The following is a 25,030-nucleotide window of genomic DNA, read 5'->3' on the forward strand; positions in this document are numbered from 1 at the left end:
TTGTATTGTCATCTTCAATATAACAAAAAAAAATTAATGGAAAACAAGTGCATATTGGCATTCTCACACTTGTGAAACATCTTCATCAATGTTTTACAAGACTGGATAATGCATCTGATTTAGGATACTCAGCTCCGTTATGCCTGCGGATCCACTCATTTCTAAAAGGAGAGAGGTTCCCTGCTAGGGAGAGGGTAATCCTGTTGGCGTGTTTTCTGGGGCTCTGTCGGCTGCAGTGTATGACGGAGTTGTCAGCTCCATTGTTAGTGCTGCCGTTTGAGAGTCCGGATCGTTGGCGATATCAGTTCAGGCTGCAGGACAGGTAGACACCTCAGTAAAACTGCTGAGGCGTTTGGGTGCCTGGAGCTTTTGTTTTACAGGACTAGCATGATTGAAGAAATATTTAATCAATATTTGAACAATCTTTAAAGGTGCAGTATTTTTTCTTTAAGTGCAAATAAACAAAGTTTATTTTTTCTCTTGTCATTTTTCTTAAAATGGACTAAGAAGCCTTACAGATTGTTAAATGTCAACATTGTTATGATTCTCAGGTGGAACCCCCAGTTCCTTTTTGTTCCTCTTGTATAGAGAGAACATTAAGTTATAGAGAAAAAGATTTTTGATTTTGAGCCACCATTAGCTAAGGGCGGATCTCCTATTTTCAAGAAGATGTTTCCTATAGCTGATTCCATTAAGGAGTTGTGGCAGAGGGTTCGTAAGGTAGAAGGAGCGATTTCCACTTTGGCTAAAAGGACTACTATTCCCATAGAAGATAGTTGTTCTTTCAAGGATCTAATGGATAAGAAGTTGGAGGCTTTACTAAAGAAAATGTATGTTCACCAGGGTCTCCAAATGGCACCCTGCAGTATGTATTGCCACTGTCATCAGCACTGCAGCTTATTGGTTTGATGCGTTGTCTGATTCTATTTGGACAGATACTCCTCTTGATAAGATTCAGGACAGGAATAAGGCTCTTAAAGGACACTGAACCCAAATTTTTACTTTCGTGATTCATATAGAGCATGCCATTTCTCTTGTAAGGTGTATCCAGTCCACGGATCATCCATTACTTGTGGGATATTCTCATTCCCAACAGGAAGTTGCAAGAGGACACCCACAGCAGAGCTGTAATATAGCTCCTCCCCTAACTGTCATAGCCAGTCATTCTCTTGCAACTCTCAACAAGCTAGGATGTTGTAGGAGAGAGTGGTATAAATATAGTTAGTTTATTTTCTTCAATCAAAAGTTTGTTATTTTTAAATAGTACCGGAGTTGTGCTATTTTATCTCAGGCAGTAAATAGAAGAATCTGCCTGAGGTTTCTATGATCTTAGCAGGTTGTAACTAAGATCCATTGCTATTCTCACATATGTCTGAGGGGATTACACAGATGAGGTAACTTCAGCGAGAGAATGGCGTGCAGTTTATTCTGCTATCAGGTATGTGCAGTTATAATTTTTTCTAGAGATGGAAAACACTAGAAAATGCTGCTGATACCGGATTAATGTAAGTTAAGCCTGAATACAGTGATTTAATAACGACTGGTATCATGCTTACTCCCAGGGGTAATACTTTTACAATATAAAACGTTTGCTGGCATGTTTAATCGTTTTTATATATGCTTTGGTGATAAAACTTTATTGGGGCCTAGTTTTTTCCACATGGCTGGCTTAAATTTTGACTAGAAACAGTTTTACTGAGGCTTTCCACTGTTATAGTATAAAAGTTACAGTTGGTGCAGTTAAAATTACAAACTGTGACATCCAGCTTCCCTTAGGAGTCCCCTGTATGCTATAGGACATCTCTAAAGGGCTCAAAGGCTTTCCAAAGTCGTTTATTGGGGAAGGTAGGACCACAGCTTGCTGTGGCAGTTGGTTGTGACTGTTAAAAAAAAAAAAAAAGTCTATTTCGTTTTTTTGATCCGTTTTTTGAACTAAGGGGTTAATCATCCATTTGCAAGTGGATGCAATGCTCTGCTAGCCTATTACATACACTGTAAAAATTTCATTTGATTTTCTGCATTTTTTCACCGTTTTTCAAATTCTGACAAAATTTGTTTCTCTTAAAGGCACAGTACCGTTTTTTAAATTTTCTTGTTAACTTGATTTAAAGTGTTTTCCAAGCTTGCTAGTCTCATTGCTAGTCTGTATAAACATGTCTGACATAGAAGAAACTCATTGTTCATTATGTTTAAAAGCCATGGTGGAACCCCCTCTTAGAATGTGTACCAAATGTACTGATTTCATTTTATGCAAAAAAGATCATATTCTGTTTTTAAAAAAATTATCACCAGAGGAATCTGACGAGGGGAAAGTTATGCCGACTAACTCTCCCCACGTGTCAGACCCTTTGACTCCCGCCCAAGAGACTCACGCTCAAATGGCGCCAAGTACATCTAGGGCGCCATAGCGTTTACTTTACAAGACATGGCGGCAGTCATGGATAATACACTGTCAGCGGTATTAGCCAGACTACCTGAACTTAGAGGTTAGCGAGATAGCTCTGGGGTGAGACAAAATGCAGAGCATACTGATGCTTTAAGAACCATGTCTGATACTGCCTCACAATATGCAGAAGCTGAGGAAGGAGAGCTTCAGTCAGTGGGTGATGTTAATGACTCAGGAAAGATACCTGATTCTAATATTTCTACATTTAAATTTAAGCTTGAACACCTCTGCATGCTACTTAGGGAGGTTTTAGCTGCTCTGAATGACTGTGATACCATTGCAGTGCCAGAGAAATTTTGTAGACTGGATAAATGCTTTGCAGTGCCGGTGTGTACTGATGTTTTTCCAATACCTAAAAGGTTTACAGAAATTATTAATAAGGAATGGGATAGACCAGGTGTGCCGTTCTCTTCCCCTCCTATTTTTAGAAAAATGTTTTCCAATAGACGCCACCACACAGGACTTATGGCAGACAGTCCCTAAGGTGGAGGGAGCAGTTTCTACTCTAGCAAAGCGTACTACTATCCCTGTCGAGGACAGTTGTGCTTTTTTAGAGCCAATGGATAAAAAATTAGAAGGTTACCTTAAGAAAATATTTATTCAACAAGGTTTTATCCTACAGCCCATTGCATGCATTGCCCCTGTCACTGCTGCTGCGGCATACTGGTTTGAGTCTCTGGAAGAGACTTTACAGGTAGAGACTCCATTGGATGACATACTTGGCAAACTTAGAGCACTTAAGCTAGCCATTTATTTTATTTCTGATGCCATTGTTCATTTGAATAAACTAACGGCTAAGAATTCTGGTTTTGCTATACAGGCGCGCAGAGCGCTATATCTTAAATCATGGTCAGCTGACGTGACTTTAAAATCTAAGCTACTTAACATTTCCTTCAAGGGGCAGACCCTATTCGGGCCTGGTTTGAAGGAGATTATTGCTGATATCACGGGAGGAAAAGGTTGTGCCCTTCCTCAGGACAGGTACAAATCTAGGGCCAAACAGTCTAATTTTCGTGCCTTTTCGAAACTTCAAGGCAGGTGCGGCATCAACTTCCTCTAATAATAAACAAGAGGGAACTTTTGCTCAATCCAAGACGGTCTGGAGACCAAACCAGACCTGGAAAAAAGGTAAGCAGGTCAAAAAGCCTGCTGCTGCCTCTAAGACAGCATGAAGGAACGACCCCCTATCTGGTAACGGATCTAGTAGGGGGCAGACTTTCACTCTTCGCCCAGGCATGGGCAAGAGATGTTCAGGATCCCTGGGCATTGGAAATTATATCCCAGGGATATCTTCTGGACTTCAAAGCTTCCCCCCCAAAAGGGAGATTTCACCTTTCACAATTATCTGCAAACCAGATAAAGATTGAGGCATTCTTACACTGTGTACGAGACCTCCTAGTTATGAGAGTGATCCATCCAGTTCCAAAGGAGGAACAGGGTTTTTACTCAAATCTGTTTGTGGTTCCCAAAAAAGGGGAACCTTCAGACTGATTTTGAATCTAAAGATCTTAAACAAATTCCTCAAAGTTCCGTCGTTCAAGATAGAAACTATTCGTACCATCCTACCACTGATCCAGGAGGGTCAATATACGACTACAGTGGATCTAAAGGATGCTTATCTTCACATTCCGATACACAAAGATCATCATCGGTTTCTCAGGTTTGCCTTTCAAGACAGGCATTACCAGTTGTTGTTCTTCCCTTTGGATTAGCTACAGCCCCAAGAATCTTTACAAAGGTTCTAGGGTCACTTTTGGCGGTCCTAAGGCCGCGGGGCATAGCAGTAGCCCCTTATTTAGACGACATCCTGATACAGGCGTCAAACTTCCAAATTGCCAAGTCTCATACGGACGTAGTACTGGCATTTCTGAGGTCGCATGGGTGGAAAGTGAACGAGGAAAAGTGTTCTCTATCCCCACTCACAAGAGTTTCCTTTCTAGGGACTCTGATAGATTCTGTAGAAATGAAAATTTACCTTGACGGAGTCCAGGTTATCAAAGCTTCTAAATTCCTGTCGGGTTCTTCATTCCATTCCGCGCCCTTTGGTGGCTCAGTGTATGGAAATAATCGGCTTAATGGTAGCGGCAATGGACATAGTGCCGTTTGCACGCTTACATCTCAGACCGCTGCAACTATGCAGGCTCAGTCAGTGGAGCGGGGATTACACAGATTTGGCCCCTCAACTGAATCTGGACCAAGAGACCAGGGATTCTCTTCCCTGGTGGCTATCTTGGGTCCATCTGTCCAAAGGTATGACCTTCGCAGGCCAGATTGGACTATTGTAACAACAAATGCCAGCCTTCTAGGTTGGGGTGCAGTCTGGAACTCCCTGAAGGCTCAGGGATCGTGGACTCAGGAGGAGTCTCTCCTTCCAATAAATATTCTGGAACTAAGAGCGATATTCAAGGCTCTTCAGGTTTGGCCTCAGTTAGCAACTCTGAGGTACATCAGATTTCAGTCGGTCAACATCACAACTGTAGCTTACATCAACCATCGAGGGGGAACAAGAAGTTCCCTAGAGATGTTAGAAGTTTCAAAAATAATTCACTGGGCAGAGATTCACTCTTGCCACCTATCAGCTATCCATATCCCAGGTGTAGAGCACTGGGAGGCGGATTTTCTAAGTCGTCAGACTTTTCATCTGGGAGAGTGGGAACTCCATCCGGAGGTATTTGCACAACTGATTCTCCGTTGGGGCAAACCAGAACTGGATCTCATGGCGTCTCGCCAGAACGCCAAGCTTCTGTGTTACGGATCCAGGTCCAGGGATCCCAAGGCGACACTGATAGATACTCTAGCAGCGCCCTGGTCTTTCAACCTGGCTTATGTGTTTCCACCGTTTCCTCTGCTCCCTCGACTGATTGCCAAGATCAAGCAGGAGAGAGCATCGGTGATTCTGATAGCACCTGCGTGGTCACGCAGGACCTGGTATGCAGATCTAGTGGACATGTCATCCTTTCCACCATGGTCTCTGCCTCTGAGACAGGACCTTCTACTCCAGGGTCCTTTCAACCATCCAAATCTAATTTCTCTGAGGCTGACTGCCTGGAGATTGAATGCTTGATTTTATCAAAGCGTGGCTTCTCCGAGTCAGTTATTGATACCTTAATACAGGCACGAAAGCCTGTCACCAGGAAAATTTACCATAAGGTATGGCGTAGATCTTTATTGGTGTGAATCCAAGGGTTACTCATGGAGTAAGGTCAGGATTCCTAGGATTTTATCTTTTCTCCAAGAAGGTTTGGAAAAAGGATTGTCAGCTAATTTCTTAAAGGGACAGATTTTTGCTCTGTCTATTCTTTTGCACTAGCGTCTGGCACATGTTCCAGACGTTCAGGCATTTTGTCAGGCTTTAGTTTGAATCAAGCCTGTGTTTAAACCTGTTGCTCCACCATGGAGCTTAAACTTGGTTCTTAAGGTTCTTCAAGGAGTTCCGTTTGAACCTCTTCATTCCATAGATATCAAACTTTTATCTTGGAAAGTTCTTTTTTTTTTTTTTTTTTTTTTTTGGTAGCTATTTTCTCGGCTCGTAGAGTCTCTGAGCTATCTGCCTTACAATGTGATTCTCCTTATCTGATTTTTCATACGGATAAGGTAGTCCTGCGTACCAAACCTGGGTTCTTACCTAAGGTGGTATCTAACAAGAATATCAATCAAGAGATTGTGGTTCCATCCTTGTGTTACACAATCTGGACGTGGTCTGTGCTTTAAAGTTTTACTTACAAGCTACTAAAGATTTTCGTCAAACATCTGCTTTGTTTGTTGTCTACTCTGGACAGAGGAGAGGTCAAAAGGCTTTGGCAACCTCTTTTTCTTTTTGGCTAAGAAGCTTAATCCGCTTAGCCTATGAGACTGCTGGACAGATTTGATACTTTTGCTTCTTCGGAGGCTATATTTGGGAGAAAGGTTTTACAGGCAGTGGTTCCTTCCATTTAAGTTCCTGCCTTGTCCCTCCCTTCATCCGTGTACTTTAGCTTTGGTATTGGTATCCCACAAGTAATGGATGATCCGTGGACTGGATACACCTTACAAGAGAAAACACAATTTATGCTTACCTGATAAATTTATTTCTCTTGTGGTGTATCCAGTCCACGGCCCGCCCTGTCATTTTAAGGCAGGTAATTTTTAAATTTAAACTACAGTAACCACTACACCCTATGGTTCCTCCTTTCTCGGCTTGTTTTCGGTCGAATGACTGGCTATGACAGTTAGGGGAGGAGCTATATTACAGCTCTGCTGTGGGTGTCCTCTTGCAACTTCCTGTTGGGAATGAGAATATCCCACAAGTAATGGATGATCCGTGGACTGGATACACCACAAGAGAAATAAATTTATCAGGTAAGCATAAATTGTGTTTTTAAGCAACTTTCTAATGTACTCCTATTATCAAAGTTTCTTCATTCTCTTGGTATCTTTATTTGAAATGCAATAATGTAAGTTTAGATTACGGCCCATTTTTGGTGAACAACCTGGGTTGTTTTTGCTGATTGGTAGATAAATCCACCCACCAATAAAAAAAAGTGCTGTCCAGAGTACTAAGCCAAAAAAAAATAAAAGAAAATAAAGATAGCAATAGAACAAAGAAAAAATGATAATAGGAGTAAATAAAAAAGTTGCTTAACATTGCATGCGCAAAAAAAATTGGGTTCAGTGTCCCTTTTAGTTAACCAATTCCTTTATTACGGATGTTTCCTTACAAGTCATCAAGTTGGAAGGAAAAATATCTGGTTTTGCTGTACTAGCTCGCAGAGCACTATGGTTGAAGCCCTGGTCTTAACGTTTTATCTAAATCCAAGCTTTTGGCGATTCACTACAAGGGTTTGGCTGAAATTATTTCAGATATTACAGGAGGAAAAGGACATTTCCTCCCTCAGGATAAGAGAAATAAACAGAAAGGGAGTCAGAGTAATTTTCATTCCCTTTGAAACTTCAGAGGTAAGCTTTCACCCCCTCTTCCAAGTCCTGGAACAAGGGGAAGCAATCTAAGAAACCCGCAAATGATTCAAAGTCAGCATGAAGGGCCTGCCTCCGATCCGGGAGTGGATCCTGTAGGGGACAGACTTTCTTTATTTACTCAAGCCTGGATTTGAGATGTTCCAGATTCCTGGGCGGTGGACAACATATCACAGGGATACAGACTAGAGTTCAAGACTTTTCCTCCCAGAAGCAGGTTCCTCCTCTCAAGATTTTCTGTAGACCAGATAAAAAGAGAGGCGTTCTTAAACTGTGTTGAGGAACTGTCTGCCCTGGGAGTAATAGTTCCAGTTCGAATACTGGAACAGGGTCTGTGATTCTACTCCAATCTGTTTGTGGTTCCCAAGAAAGAGGGAACTTTTCAGACCAATTTTAGACCTCAAATGTCTAAACAAGTTTCTCAGGGTACCGTCCTTGAAGATGGAAAGTATAAGTTCCATTTTTCCATTGGTTCAAGAGGGTCATTTCATGACAACCATAGATCTAAAAGATGCTTACCTTCATGTTCCCATCCACAAGGACCATTACAGGTTTCTGAGATTCATTTTTCTAGACAAGCACTTCCAGTTTGTGGCTCTTCCGTTCAGCCTTGCCACAGCTCCTAGAATTTTTTCTAAGGTTCTGGGGGCTCTGTTGGTGGGGATCTGGTCGCGTGGCATTGCAGTGACACCATATCTGGACAACATTCTGGTTCAGGCACCAGCTTTTCAACAAGCAAACTCTCATACTGAGATCTTGTTGTCTTTTCTTCGCTCCTACGGTTGGAAGGTGAATCTGGGAAAAAGTTCCTTGGGTGGTGTTCTTGGGGACCATAATAGACTCCCTATCAATGAGGATATTTCTGACAGAGGTCAGAAAGACAAAGATTTTCGACTCTTGCCTTTCCCTTCAGTCCTCTCCTTGGCCTTCTGTGGCTCAATGTATGGAGGTAATTGGTCTGATGGTAGCTGCCATGGACATCATTCTGTTTGCTCGGTTCCATCTCAGACCTCTGCAGTTGTGCATGCTCAGGCAATGGAACAGGGACTATGATGATCTGTCTCGACAAATAGATCTGGATCAGGCGACAAGAGAATCTCTTCTGTGGTGGTTGTCTCAGGAACACCTCTCCCAGGGAACCTGCTTCTGCAGACCTTCCTGGGTGATTGTGACCACAGAAGCCAGCTTGCTGGGATGGGGAGCAGTCTGGGGCTCATTGAAGGCCTAAGGTCTATGGACTCAGGAGGAGTCTGTTCTCCCCATAAACATCCTAGAGCTGAGGGCGATCTTCAATGCCCTACTGGCCTGGCCTCAGCTTCAGCCCAGTTTCCAGTCAGGTTCCAGTTGGACAACATAACTTCGGTGACTTACATCAACCACCAGGGAGGAACTCAGAGTTCCTTGGCCATGATAGAGGTGGCCAGGATTATTCAGTGGGCGAAGACCCACAACTGATGTCTATCTGTGATCCACATCCCAGGAGTGGACAATTGGGAAGCAGATTTTTTTGAGCAGACAGACATTTTGCCCGGGGGAGTGGAAACTCCATCCGGAGGTGTTTTGCAGTTTAGTCCTCAAATGGGGGCAGCCGGAGCTAGATCTCATGGTGTCTCGGCAGAATGCCAAGCTCCCGAGGTACTCTTTGAGGTCAAAGGATCCACAGGCTGCCATGATAGATGTGCTGGAAAGTTTTGTTTCTCGTTGCAATTTCTTCTGTTCGAAGAGTATCTGAACTCTCGGAGTTGCAGTGTGAATTCCTTTATCTTATCTTTCATTCGGATAAGGTGGTTCTGCGTACTAAGTTAGGGTTCCTTCCTAAAGTGGTTTTGGATAGGAATATTAATCAGGAAATCGTTGTCCTTCTTTGTGTCCTAATCCTTCTTCTCATAAGGAGAGTTTAAAGCACAACTTAGATGTGGTGCGTGCATTGAAATTTTACTTGCAGGTGACTAAGGATTTTCGCCAGTCTTCTGCTTTGTTTGTCGTTTTCTCTGGGAAATGCAAGGGTCAAAAAGCTATGGCTGCTTCTCTTTCTCTCTTCTGTTCATTGTCTTGTCCCTCCCTTATCATCTGTGTCCTCTAGCTTGGGTATTGGTTCCCAACAGTAATTACTGACTCACTGTGTCATTAGAAAGAAAACAAAATGTATGCTTACCTGATAAATGTATTTATTTCTTGACACAGTGAGTCCACGGCCCGCCCTGTTTTTTCAGACAGTTTTTCTTACATAAACCACAGGCACCTCAGCACCTTGTGTTGCTTCCTTTCTCTCCTTTCCTTTGGTCGAATGACTGGGGATTGTGGGTAGGGAAGTGATACTTAACAGCTTTGCTGTGGTGCTCTTTGCCTCCTCCTGCTGGCCAGGAGTGATATTCCCAACAGTAATTACTGATGATCCGAGGACTCACTGTGTCAAGAAAGAAAGAAATGTATCAGGTAAGCATAAATTTTGTTATCCTTTTTAGGAGTCACTGTCTGACATTTATTGGTAATTCGTTTACCTAAAGAATATTATTTTCTTGGCAAAGCAGAAATTATTGTTTTCTTAGTACTTATTTCCTATGTCTTATATTCTGTTATAGAGATTATTTTTCTCGCGTTTTAGATTAATTCTGTTGTGATAAATATTTTAAAGAATATGCATAAGGGAAGAAAGAAATATTGTGCCTTTTACAATCTTGAGTTTGGATCATGTATGTTTTAGCTTATTAAACTAATGCACATTAGACATTTGTAGAACTTCCAGTGATTCAGTATCTAAATCTTTACTGTGCCCTTCTGAATTAAGATCTAATATAATTTGATTATCATTCCTAGCATAGTCTGCTCGTTTGGTTTACCAGATAAAAACATGGCTGTTCTCTGTCCAGATATCATCCTAGAATCATATAAAAAAGTCTACAGGACTGGGTCCAATCATTTATTAATATTCTAAATGTGACCAGGGGTCCTAAGATGAGGCAATAGGGTCAATTTATTATGGCCCGAATGGGTCCATATACCCCTGTTTCCGCGTGAGCCTTCAGGCTCGCCGTAAACAGGAGTTAAGAAGCAGCAGTCTTAAGACCGCTGCTCCTTAACTCATACGCCTCCTCTGAGGCGGTGAACATCAAGCCACCCGATCTCATACGTTCGGGTTGATTGACACCCCCTACTAGCAGCCGATTGGTCGCCAATCTGCAAGGGGCAGCGTTGCACAAGCAGTTCACTAGAACTGCTTGTGCAATGATAAATGCCGACAGGGTTGTCAGCATTTATCGATGTCTAGCAGACATTATTCGCTACAGCAGATCATGTCTGCCAGACACTTGATAAATCGGCCCCAGAATCTAGAGTTGATAGATGTTATTTGGCATTGAATGCTTTGGATAAAATTAGTTAAATCATTTGGTATTGGTTTTAAGATGGACTATTTAATATATATATAAATTACTCCAGGAAACAAGGTGAAAACTTTCTGCATCAATGGGAATATTAAGGTACAAAATATTTTGTTGGCCTCACAATTGGTTGATGTATATTTGTGACTAAAATTATTGCATTTTTATTTTTAATTGCCTTGAGCGGCTGAAGGAGGAGCATGTATCAATAAACAGCACCTCTTCTTCAGGATTTCTTCTTTTTTATTTTCTGCAATTCAGCTAGAGATCAAAGACTGGAGGGGTATATGTATTTTTTTGCATTATCTTTGGGATAGGGAACTTATGCATTGCATGGTAAGGGATAACCAGGATAAACCATGGGTAACACCTGCTTTGGGTTTGTCCCTATATAAATAAAATGAGTGCTGTATGTGGGAGTATGTAAATAAAGATGCAGAATTTAATAAAAAGGAACTCAGAGATATAAAATGAAACATTGGTGTAATTGTAATCTACCATATGTGATGTATGAAACAAATTGTACATTTAATTTACTTTATACATGGAGAACCAAAGGGAAGTTAAAATATAAAATGGATGAACATATAAAGTGTATCACGCATTCATTTAGAAAAACAAAGTGAACATTTTAGAATAGTCTATAAAAGTGACTCTATTGCTATGGTAATGTGAGTAAATGAATCAAACCAGACCCTTAAGATCACAATAGATTATTAAAATAGAGGCATTGTGAAACATTTTGTATTTGTTCACTGTATAACCCCATGGAATAAATATAGGTTTGCACATTCAACCTTTTTTTTAAAATGGTAATGTTTATGATCCACTTGACTATTTTTCTGTAACTTTGCTTTTTGTCTATTTTTCCTGGAATTAGGTTTTTAATTAATTTATGTGCTTATATTTACATATTTTATATAGATTATTTATAATGATGGCTTTTTTTTACAATATTAACATTTATATTTGCATTTATAGTAGCATCTAAATAGGGTTGTTGGATAAGTACTGTATAATGCCAAGTGTATCACCATAGAATGGTTGGCTTTCCTATGTATTTAAGTGGAGCAATGAATTGGCTATATATATATATATATATATATATATATATATATATATTGTGACAGAAAGCAAGGCCTGGTTATAAATGGAAGATATTTAAGACCAAGCATTGTACATGCTATTTCTCCTTTCAGTTAAAACCCCAGGGAGAAAGAGTATGTATTTAATTATCCCAGACAGCTGTGAAGCTGTCCAGCAGCTAATCACAGGTGTGGCTAATTGGAAGTTGTGAGGGTTTAAATAGCAGCCTCACTTAGGCCTTGAGAGAGAGATATACAGCTACAGAAGCTGGTGTGTGTGTTTGTTACACTGTGTAAAAGACTTTCTTTCCTGTGAACTGTAAAAGGACATTATTTTTACAAAGCACTTGTGGAATGCTGTGAAGTGCTGGGACACATTTAAAAGTACTTAACTTTGCTGCAAAGGAAGGATTTCCCTCTTTTGAAGATGAACTGCCTGTTTGTTATTGCTGTGAAAAATAAAGCCTTTTAAACTACAGTGAATGTCCTGTGCTGCATTTGTGCTCTAGAAGACCATGGTTAAAAGTGGTCCCTGTTACACTTGGTGGAGAATACGGGCAACCACGTTGTAAGTCTGTGGCATAATAATCTGCAAGCAACATGGAGGAAGTCATTAAAGCTTTCATCCATTCTAATGCTATACAGCAAGAGACTAACAGAAAAGCTGCTGAAAATAGTGCAGCACTGCAACAGTTGGTCTTGGCCCAGTCAGAGAGTGCTATGCTGCTGGCTAAATCACAGAAGGAGAACACTGAATTTTTGATACAACAGATGGCTGCTGTGCAAGCTGAGACATTCAGGAAGACCTGGGAGGAGCAGCAAAGTGCTACACAGACTCTGCAATGAGAGGTTCAAGCCATATCAGAAAGACTGAACTCTGAATATGTTGGTGGCAGCCAAGGTTCCAGAGTAATAAGGGCTAGTCATTATCTTCAAAAAATGACAGCAGCTGATGATGTTGAGGCGTATCTTTTGGCATTTGAACGCACAGCAGAAAGAGAAAAATGGCCGACAGTTGAGTGGGCGAGGATACTTGCGCCATTTCTTAGTGGTGAACCTCAGAAGGCCTACTTTGATTTAGAGCCAGCACAATCCAGTGACTATGAGAAATTGAAAGCAGAAATCCTTGCACGCCTGGGGGTGACTTCGGCAGTCCGTGCACAAAGATTCCATTCCTGGATGTTTTCATCTCATAATGCTGCAAGATCCCAGATGTTCAACCTTATACACCTTGCCAGGAAGTGGCTGCAACCAGAGGTTAATTCAGCTACCAAAATAGTGGAACTACTGGTGATGGACCGGTTTCAGCGTGGATTACCTGCTTCCCTGCGGCGGTGGGTTAATCAAAGTGATCCTCAAACAGTGGATCAGTTGATTGTATTGGTCGAAAGATTTATAGCATCAGGAGAAGTTTTGCAACAATCTTCAATGGATCAGCCCCACAATCCCAAGTCCCAGAGCTCTACAAGAACTGATAAGACTGTTCAGGGGATAAAGGGGATAAGAGAGCAGCAGGTGTATAGGCAAAACACCAGAGACATTTCCCCAGAAATTAAGGAAACATTTAAATATAACCAACCTGTAAGATGTTTTAAATGTAATGAGGTTGGGCATATTGCTAGAGACTGTGATAAAAATGAATTTATGGACTGTAATGTTGCACATTCACTATTGTCTAATAGCAACAGCTCTATTAATAATGATTCCCATTGGTGTACTGTGACAGTTAATGGTAAAGTGTCTAGGGCTTTGCTTGATTCAGGAAGTATGGTCACACTAGTGGCTAAATCTTTAGTACCAGATGCAGTATTAGATTATGAAAAAAAAATGGGAATTATCTGTGTTCATGGAGATAAACGGGAATATCCTACAGCTGAGGTGGAGATTGAGACTCAGTGTGGTAAATTAAAATATTGTGTTGGTGTAGTACCAAATTTAGCCCATGAGGTGGTAATAGGGAGAAATTTTCCAAAAATTCTGGAGTTATGGGAATCTCCAGAAATATGTCAAACTTCTGATATTTATGTATTTCCTTTCTCTGAAACTGATTTTGAAGGGGGTTCCATTGAAAAGGAGAAAAATAAGATTTATTGCCCTATGCCTGTATTAGTAGGTGATCAACCTTCTCAGAGTAATGAAGTACCAAGTACTAGCTCGGAAAATATTGATGATTTGATAGATCTGGTTGGTGGCCCTGGTAATTTTAAAAAAGCCCAATGGGAGGATCCAACATTGGTAGAGGCAAGAAATAATATCAGGGTTATACATGATGTTAATTACAAAGTAAGTCAGCCAGGGAGAAGGAAACCTGAGCAAATATATCATATAAATCTGGTAAAACCTACAGAACTCCCTGTCACTGAACCAGAGGTAAATATATCGGAAACCCTATCTGTACATCAGAAGCGAGAGGTCAAGGTTTTTTTTTAGAATGAACAAAGAGGTATTTTCTGTGGTACCGGGAAAAACGAATGTTATTAAGCATGACATAATAACAGAACCAGGGAAGAAGGTCTGCCTTAAACCCTATAGGGTCCCTGAGGCTCGTAGAAAGGCTATTAAACTGGAGGTAGAAAAAATGTTAAAGCTTGGGGTAATTGAGGAATCACAAAGTGAGTGGAACAGTCCAATCGTGCTTGTTCCAAAGCCGGATGGTTCATTAAGGTTCTGTAATGACTTTCGTAAGCTTAATTGTGTTTCCAAATTTGACACCTACCCAATGCCTAGAGTAGATGAGTTGATAGAAAGGCTAGGAAAAGCACGTTATCTCACTACAATTGATTTAGCGAAAGGGTATTGGCAGGTGCCTCTCACTAGTCAAGCAAAGGAAAAGACAGCTTTTTCAACCCCAGAGGGCTTATTTCAGTATACGGTGTTGCCATTTGGTTTACATGGGGCCCCGGCAACATTCCAGAGGTTGATGGATAGAATTCTGAAACCCCATGTTCGTTATGCGGCAGCATATTTGGATGATGTTATAATTTATAGTACAGATTGGGAATCCCATCTTCCAAAAGTTCAAGCAGTACTTGATGCAATACGGTCCGCTGGGTTAACTGCCAATCCTGCAAAATGTACTGTTGGTTTACAGGAAGCTAAGTACTTGGGTTATAGTATTGGTAGAGGATTAGTTAAACCTCAGACAACAAAAGTAGAGGCCATACAGAACTGGCCACAGCCTCTAACTAAAAAACAAGTAAGAGCATTTATTGGGATAACTAGTTATTATAGAAGGTTTATCCCGAATTTCGCTACAATTGCGGCACCCTTGACAGATCTCACAAAAGCAAGGGCCCCAATTATGATAAATGGTCCCCAGAAGCAGAACAAGCTTTTAAGCATTTGAAAGATGCCCTTTGTGCCCATCCAGTTTTGGTAACCCCCAATTTCGATAAAGATTTTATTGTACAGACAGATGCCTCTGATGTTGGTTTAGGAGCAGTTCTCTTGCAGGAGTGTCAGGGAGAAGAGCATCCTGTCCTTTTCCTAAGCAGAAAACTTGTTTCACAGGAAAAGAACTATTCTATAGTGGAGAAAGAATGCCTTGCCATTAAGTGGGCTTTAGAGACCCTTAGGTACTATCTGTTGGGAAAAAAATTTAAATTAATAACAGATCATGCTCCTCTCACATGGATGAGTCAGAATAAGGAAACAAATTCAAGGGTTACTAGGTGGTTTCTTAGCTTGCAACCCTTCAATTTTACTGTTGAACACAGGGCCGGTCTTTTGCAGGACAATCTTGCTGGTTTGTCTCGGGTACATTCATTGATGTCCATGGTCGCTCAACCCACTGGGTGTGAGCTGGGGGGGAGGATATGTGACAGAAAGCAAGGCCTGGTTATAAATGGAAGATATTTAAGACCAAGCATTGTACATGCTATTTCTCCTTTCAGTTAAAACCCCAGGGAGAAAGAGTATGTATTTAATTATTCCAGACAGCTGTGAAGCTGTCCAGCAGCTAATCACAGGTGTGGCTAATTAGAAGTTGTGAGGGTTTAAATAGCAGCCTCACTTAGGCCTTGAGAGAGAGATATACAGCTACAGAAGCTGTTGTGTGTGTTTGTTACACTGTGTAAAAGACTTTTGTTCCTGTGAACTGTAAAAGGACATTATTTTTACAAAGCACTTGTGGAATGCTGTGAAGTGCTGGGACACATTTAAAAGTACTTAAAGGGACACTAAACCCAAAAAATGTATTTCATGATTCAGATAGAGAATTCGATTTTAAACAACTTTCCAATTTACTTCTATTATCTAATATGCTTTATTTTTTAGACATCCTTTGTTAAAGAAATAGCAATGCACATAGATGAGCCAATCACATGAGGAATCTATGTGCAGGCACCAATCAGCAGCTACTGAGCATATCTAGATATGCTATTCAGCAAAGAATATCAAGAGAATGAAGCAAATTAGATAATAGAAGTAAATTAGAAAGTTGTTTAAAATTGCATGTTCTATCTAAATCATGTAAGAAAATATGTGGGTGTAATGTCCCTTTAACTTTGCTGCAGAGGAAGGATTTCCCTCTTTTGATGATGAACTGCCTGTTTGTTATTGCTGTGAAAAATAAAGACTTTTAAACTACAGTGACTGTCCTGTGCTGCATTTGTGCCCTAGAAGACCGTGGTTTAAAGTGGTCCCTGTTACACTATATATATATATATATATATATATATATATATATATATATATATATATATATATGGTTTGGTTTTTGGAATTGTTTGGATTTTTGGAATAGAATAGTTTGGATTTTGGAATACTTGCATCTGTAAAATTGGACAGTTTGGAGAGCGGATGGAACCAAGAGTAAACAACAATATCTACAATATATACATCATAATACAGTTTATACATCCAACCTATAATGTAGTTTTATATACACAGTACATTTAGAAAGATAACATCGTACTTTAATCATAAAGGTAATATTTGTTGTTTTAAATAAATATTACACTATTGTTTGCATTTTAGAACACACAAGCAAAACCAAAGACACAGGCAGAGAAGATTATGAGTTATAGGCTGGGAAAAAAAGTAGTTGTTGATACTTTCAATTTATTTTATTTTTTTTAATATTAATTAACAAGTTTGGATTTCAGAAAAAGTTTGGATTTTGGAAAATATATAAAAAGTTATGTTAGAATAGGAGAAAACTCCCCAGCATGGAGAGTAATCAAGCAAATTATTTTGGAGGTTTTTCAGCATTATATTGCTATGTACAGTATGTGTCTTTGTATGTATCTCATTCACATCCAGAATTATGCATACCTAGGTAAATGGTTCTGAAGGTAAAGTTGTCCATTTTAAAATTCCTTGAGAGACCTCAAAATAAAATGTTTTAGATCAACTGGAGTGGAGAACTTTAGATCATCAGTTAACCAGGCTGCTTGTAAGATTTTCTCTACGATTTCAGTGCCACTGCTATGGGTTAGATTTCTCAAGCTGAGGCGGACAGGGGTGCATATACTCGCCCCTGTCCGCCGCAGCTCACCTCTGGAGGTGCAAATTTCCCCGGAGGGATTTACCATTGCACATGAGCGTGAAATCCTGCCCCCTGCCCACGCATAGCCAATCACCCGCGGGCAGGAGCTGTTAATCTCCCTGGTCGGACTAGACCGCGGAGATTGAATTTCACCAAAAGGTTAGGAAAGCAGCGGTCTAATGACCGCTGCTTGATAAATACAGCGAGCACGTTCTCTTGTGAGAACCTGCAGCCATAGGGGCTCAAAGGCTGGCGAAAGCCTTTGATTAATCCCCCTATGTCTTCCTTAAAAATCATTAATTTCCTTACTTTACTCCTTTACAAAAGTAAGTCATTCAGGACCATAAACTTCTTCCATACATTATTTGGTATATGGCTAATTAGTGAAGAGATATGCCTTGTATACAAGCTAGCAAGGAGTATTTGATCCCACAAAAAAGTTTTGTTGGAAGTTTATTAATTCAAAGAAATACAGTTAATGCAATAATTACACCTGAAAGTTACTAATGTTAGTAAGTATTTTTGGTTTTTATTATTAAACCTCTGTCTTCTACGTTTTGTTGGCTAATATCAAACTCGCATAAATTGGGCATTAAAAATACATTCTATGAGATGGTCATATCATGGCAGCCTAAGGAGCTTTTAATAAGGATTGGCAAAATAATATGTTAATTATATAATTAGAAGGCAGTTCCTCATAAAACCATTTCAAACCAGTCAGTCATTGTCCTAATATGAGACTTAAATTAATTGAATTAATTTTGAATTTACCTAACTAGGTAATAGAATATTCTTAACATATAGGTGAATATTAATTAACTCTTATGTGTGTCTTAGCAAAATATTCTTATGTTTAAAATTATTGTATTTGTATACCTAGTTGAATGATTATTTGCACATTTGATGGGCATGTAATGTTTATGCTCTTTGTTTTTTTTTAGATAAGACCCTCTGGTTTCCTATCCAGAAACCTCAGAAAACATGTTCCCCTCACTGTGGTGAGAGTATTTAAGATTTGGAAAAGGTTCCTGGAATTCAAGTATTTTTAAGCAATTATTTATTTTGTATATCTATTTCTGTATATAGTTAATTGCTAAGTTTTATCTTATGTTCAGCTACGTTTTTCTGTTTTCTGTTAAGTATAAAGTGTTAAGTTTTGAATAAATATAACATTGTTAAAAGAAAACACAAAACAAAAACATTCAATCTCAACTACACATACAATTTTCCAAATTTGATACTTTTGCCTCGGCTGAGGCCTCTTTTGAGAGAAAGGTTCTTCAAATGGTGGTGCCTTCTGTTAGGTCTGCCTGTCTTGTTCTCCCTCCTTGTTCATTCTGTGTCCTCTAGCTTGGGTATTGGTTCCCACTAGTAATTGAATGACGTTGTGGACTCTCCATATCTTAGAGAATAAAACAAAATGTATGCTTACCTGATAAATTTCTTTCTTTCCGGATATCGAGAGTCCACGACTCTACCCTTTATTAAGACAGTTATTTTTGGCTAAACCTCAGGCACCTCTACACCTTTGTGTTATTCATTTTCCATTTCCCTTCGGTCGAATGACTGGGGATTATGGGTAGGTGAGTGACACTTAACAGCTTTGCTGTGGTGCTCTTTGCCTCCTCCTGCTGGCCAGGAGTGATATTCCCACTAGTAATTGAATGACGTTGTGGACTCCATATCCAGAAAGAAACAAATTTATCAGGTAAGCATTCATTTTGTTTTTTTCCTACTTGAAGCTGAACAACTGCATTGTGTGAAATATAAGTGAGTAAATATTGAAGTAAAATATCTTCCATTTTTACAGAAATGTTCAGGTGATATTTTCATGTCAGCTTTTTACAGTTATGCTGCATCACATTCAAGTATTATGTCCCTTTAAGTCTATGTTTTATTGGTCACTAGGGACACACCTCTGCATTTATGACAACAAAGGTGAAATAAGCAGCTTAGTACATTGAGCAATTGGTATTATTCCCAGTGAATAAAGGCAGATTAGAAACATATGTAGAAATGTCACCACTAGCAATACAATAAAGGCTACACAAACAAAAGCAGTTTTAAAAGCTTTTAAAATATTTAGGGCTAGATTTCAAGTGGAGCGCTAAATTATCGCACGCCCACAAACGTTTAAATTTGTCTGTTTGTGTGCGCACAATAAATAACCAGCCATTATAAGTGGCTGGTTATTGCTAGCACGAGCTCGCGGTAGCAATGTGTGTTTGTAAAATTAACCAGAGATCAGATATCTGGTTAGTTTTATAAATGTCCCCTAAAATACAGTGTAGTGTATTTTATTAAAAAATAAACGTCTAGATTACGAGTTTTGCATTATGAGTGAAAAAGCAGCGTTATGGGTTATAACGCTGCTTTTTCACTACTGCTGCTATTACGAGTCTTGTCAAAAAAGCTGTACCGCACACTTTTTTTGCCATAGCGCAAATTAACTTACGCAATTTGCGTAAAGTCTTTTTTCAATGGGACTACCATAGCACCGATATTACAAGCTTTTTCTGGGAGGCCAAAAAAGTGAGCGGTACAGCCTATCCCGCAAGATTCGTAACGCAATCTAAAGTCAGTAGTTATGAGTTTTATGCTACAAAGCTGTAGCATAAAACTCATAACTAAAGTGTTAAAAAGTACACTAACACCCATAAACTACCTATTAACCCCTAAACCGACGCCCTCCCGCATCGCAAACACTAAAATAAATTTATTAACCCCTAAACTGCTGCTCCCGACATCGCCGCCACTATAATAAACATATTAACCCCTAAACCGCCGCACTCCTGCATTACAAACACTAATTAAATATTATTAACCCCTAATCTGCCGTCCCTAACATCGCCACCACCTACCTACATTTATTAACCCCTAATCTGCTGCCCCAACGTCGCCGCCACTATACTAAATTTATTAACCCCTAAACCTAAGTCTAACCCTAACCCTAACACCCCCTAACTTAAATATAATTAAAATAAATCTAAATAAAACTTACTATCATTACCTAAATAATTCCTATTTAAAACTAAATACTTACCTGTAAAATAAACCAAAAGCTAGCTACAATATAACTAATAGTTACATTGTAGCTAGCTTAGGGTTTATTTTTATTTCACAGGCAAGTTTGTATTTATTTTAACTAGGTAGAATAGTTACTAAATAGTTATTAACTATTTACTAACTACCTAGCTAAAATAAATACAAATTTACCTGTAAAATAAAACCTAACCTGAGTTACACTAACACCTAACCTTACATTATAATTAAATAAATTACCTAAATTAAATACAATTACCTAAATTACAAAAAAAAAAACACCCCACTAAATTACACAAATTAAAAAAGACATTATCAGATATTTAAAATAATTACACCTAATCTAATAGCCCTATCAAAATAAAAAAGCCCCCCCAAAATAAAAATAAAAACCCTAGCCTAAACTAAACTGCCAATAGCCCTTTAAAGGGCCTTTTGCTGGGCATTGCCCCAAAGAAATCAGCTCGTTTACCTGTAAAAAAAATACAAACACCCCCCAACAGTAAAACCACCCACACCCACACAACCAACCCTCTAATAAAATCCTAACTAAAAAAACCTAAGCTCCCCATTGCCCTGAAAAGGGCATTTGGATGGGCATTGCTCTTAAAAGGGGATTTAGCTCTTTTTAAATTGCCCAAACCCTAATCTAAAAATAAAACCTATCCAATAAAAGCTTTAAAAAACCTAACACTAACCCCCAAAGATCCACTTACAGTTTTGAAGACCGGACATCCATCCTCAACGAAGCGGGGAGAAGTCTTCATCCAAGCTGCAAGAAGTCCTCAACGAAGCCGGGAGAAGTCTTCATCCAAGCCCGCAGAAGTGGTCCACGAGAAGGGCAGAAATCTTCATCCAGATGGCATCTTCTATCGTCATCCTTCTGGCGCGGAACGGGTCCATCTTCAAGACATCTGGCGCGGAGCATCCTCTTCAATCGAAGTCTTCTTCCAGAATAAAGCTTCCATTAAGTGACGTCATCCAAGATGGCGTCCCTTGAATTCCGATTGGCTGATAGAATTCTATCAGCCAATCGGAATTAAAGGTGAAAAAATCCTATTGGCTGATGCAATCAGCCAATAGGATTGAGCTTCTATCCTATTGGCTGATCCAATCAGCCAATAGGATTGATCTTGCATTCTATTCTATTGGCTGATTGGATTGTATTTTTTTTACAGGTAAAAGAGCTGATTTCTTTGGGGCAATGCCCTGCAAAAGGCCCTTTTAAGGGCTATTGGTTGTTTAGTTTAGGCTAGGGTTTTTTTTATTTTTGGGGGGCTTTTTTATTTTGATAGGGCTATTAGATTAGGTGTAATTATTTTAAATATCTGATAATGTCTTTTTTTTTATTTTGTGTAATTTAGTGTTTGCTTGTTTTTTAATTTAGGTAATTTATTCAATTCTAGTGTAAGGTTAGGTGTTAGTGTAACTCAGGTTAGGTTTTATTTTACAGGTAAATTTGTATTTATTTTAGCTAGGTAGTTAGTAAATAGTTAATAACTATTTAGTAACTATTCCACCTAGTTAAAATAAATACAAACTTGCCTGTGAAATAACAATAAAACCTAAGATACTGTAGCTACAATATAAGTATTAGTTATATTGTAGCTAGCTTAGGGTTTATTTTACAGGTAAGTATTTAGTTTTAAATAGGAATTATTTAGGTAATGATAGTAAGTTTTATTTAGATTTATTTTAATTATATTTAAGTTAGGGGATGTTAGGGTTAGGGTTAGACTTAGGTTTAGGGGTTAATAAATTTAGTATAGTGGCGGCGACGTTGGGGGCGGCAGATTAGGGATTAATAAATGTAGGTAGGTGGCGGCGATGTTAGGGGCAGCAGATTAGGGGTTAATAATATTTAACTAGTGTTTTTAATGCGAGAGTGAAGCGGTTTAGTGGTTAATATGTTTACTAATGTAGGTGTCGGCGATGTCGGGGGCGGCAGATTAGGGGTTAATAAGTGTAAGATTAGGGGTGTTTAGACTCGGGGTTCATGTTAGGGTGTTAGGTGTAAACATAAATTTTGTTTCCCCATAGGAATCAATGGGGCTGCGTTACGGAGCTTTATGCTGCTTTATTGCAGGTGTTAGACTTTTTTCAGCCGGCTCTCCTCATTGATGTCTATGGGGAAATCGTGCACGAGCACGTACAACCAGCTCACCACAGCTTTCAGCAGCGCTGGTATTGGAGTGTTGTATGGAGCTCAATTTTGCTCTACGCTCCCTTCTTGCCTGATTACGCCGGGTATTTATAAACCTGTAATACCAGCACTGTAGGGAAGTGAGTGGTGACAATAACGTGCAAGTTAGCACCGCACCTCTTATAACGCAAAACTCGTAATCTAGCCGAAAGATAGCAGCATCTATATTTTTTTATTAAAAATTACTGCACCAGGCAGTATTTTGGGGTTAAAGTTGGTGGGAGTGGGGCGTTAGAAAAAAAAACGGCACTGAAAAGGCTTAAAGGGACATGAAACCCACATTTTTTCTTTCATGGTTTAGAAAGAGAAATCAATTTTAAACATCTTTCTAATTTACTTCTATTATCTAATTTGTTTTATTATCTTGATATTCTTTGTTGAAAAGCATATCTGATTGGCTCACCCATGTGCATTGCTTTTTCTTCAACTAAGGATATCTAAAAAATGAAGCAAAATAAATAATTGAAGTAAATTGTAATATTGTTTAAATTTGTATTCTCTGAATCATGAAAGAAAGATTTTGGGTTTAGTGGCCCTTTAAGCTCTGGGACACTTTAGTTGTACTCTTGACATTTCTGCTACACCCTATTTATTATATCTATAAATGTATCCTGTTTATCTATCTATCTATCTATCTATCTATCTATCTATCTATCTTCTATCTAGTATATCTATATCTATGTATCTAGTATATTTATATTTATCTATCTATCTATTATATTTATATCTATCTTTTTATCTATCTAGTATATCTATATTTATATATCTCTGTGTGATATTCCAAATATACAATTAATGTAACACCTCCAAGATTTTATATTAACATATATTTACAATTATCATTTTTTGTAGACAGTACATTGCATAGAATAGTTGCGGGGATTCAGATATAGCAAGTAACATACTGTATGAGTTATGGCTGTTTTGCTATCCTACAAAGACTGGTTTGAGTTGTGCAAAGAATGCAGCAGGTTGTGAAGTTGTGCTCCCTGCTGTTCCTGCTTTGCAGTTGCCCTCCTACTCCCTCTTCTTGAAGGATCTCTGTCAGATGTAAATGGAAAGCAGCCTTTCAGAAATATCTCTCAAACTGGCAGGAACAGAGGGGTCCATCTGGCAGGAATTAAAAAAAAAAAAAGAAGAAGATACTGCTAGTTCTCAGTGATAGAGACGCCAGCGGACCACATCTGACATCTTACAGAAAGTTCCACATCATTCTGCTTGATAATAATCCTTGCTCAATGTGTAGCCAAAATAAATGCTGCTCCAAATTTCAGAATGGGCTCATTCATTTTATCTTTGACATGTGAAAATGGTGCCAACATTCTGGCTATAATTTCAAGTAATATATGTACGTAATCTTAGTGACACATTGTGCAGTTGTTGCCGTTAACTTCATCTATAAATAGCTTTGTTAATTCTAAACACTGATTTGCTTATTTCATAAGTTAAAGATTTGATGAGATGTAAAAGCACCGTTTGGTAATAAAAAGAATGGGTTTACTGTTTTTGAGTTTTTTTTTTATAAAGCTGTGAAATATCATATACATTTTAAATTAGTATTTTGTATTAGTAAAGTTTTTATTTCTTTGTCTCAGTAATTAGATTCAGTACAAATAAAATCATCATAAAGAATCTAAAATGATCTGTGAAACACAGTGTTGTGGATATGTAAATATACTGAACATGAGATTCGGAGCAATAAAAAGCAAACTGGCCAATGAATTAGACAAATTAATTAAAGCATCACTTCAGTGGAATAATAAACTGACTGCTATTTCTCTTTCGGCTAAAATGATGAGTATGATCAGATACAATATTTTTTTCTTTCTTCTTATATATTTTTTTATTTTACTGATTAATTTCAAATGTCATATTGCTTAATTTCCCTTTCGTGAATTGTTTATTGAATGACACAGATAGAACATGCAATTTTAGGCAACTTTCTAATTTACTCCTATTATCAATTTGTTTTCGTTCTCTTGCTATCTTTATATAAAAAGCAGCAATGTACAGCTTAGGAGCCAGACCATATTGCATATACAGTATGTATTATTCAACAAAAGATACATAGAGCACAAAACAAATTTGGTAATAGAGCTAAACTGAATCATTAAAGTTAAACTTTCACTTTAATGTCCTTTTAAAAACAAGCAAATATTGTTAAGTTATCTGTTAATATTTTTTTATTAATTCTACCTGTAATAGTGTGAAATATTTAGGCTTAGACCCTAGGTAACCTGTCATAATACAGCAGCTTTGACAAAATCAAGTGACAGCAGATTACTTATAGCAGCTCAAGTTTTAGCAATTTGATCATACAGCATTATTATTTAGTGACAGTTCATTGTATGCAGATCAGAATATATCAGATAATATTTTTTTGCCAGTTTTGTTGCAGTTTTTTCACATATCATGGAATATGCATAAAATAAT

Source organism: Bombina bombina, chromosome 1 (assembly GCF_027579735.1).
Source record: "Bombina bombina isolate aBomBom1 chromosome 1, aBomBom1.pri, whole genome shotgun sequence".
Classification (NCBI taxonomy): Eukaryota; Metazoa; Chordata; class Amphibia; order Anura; family Bombinatoridae; genus Bombina; species Bombina bombina.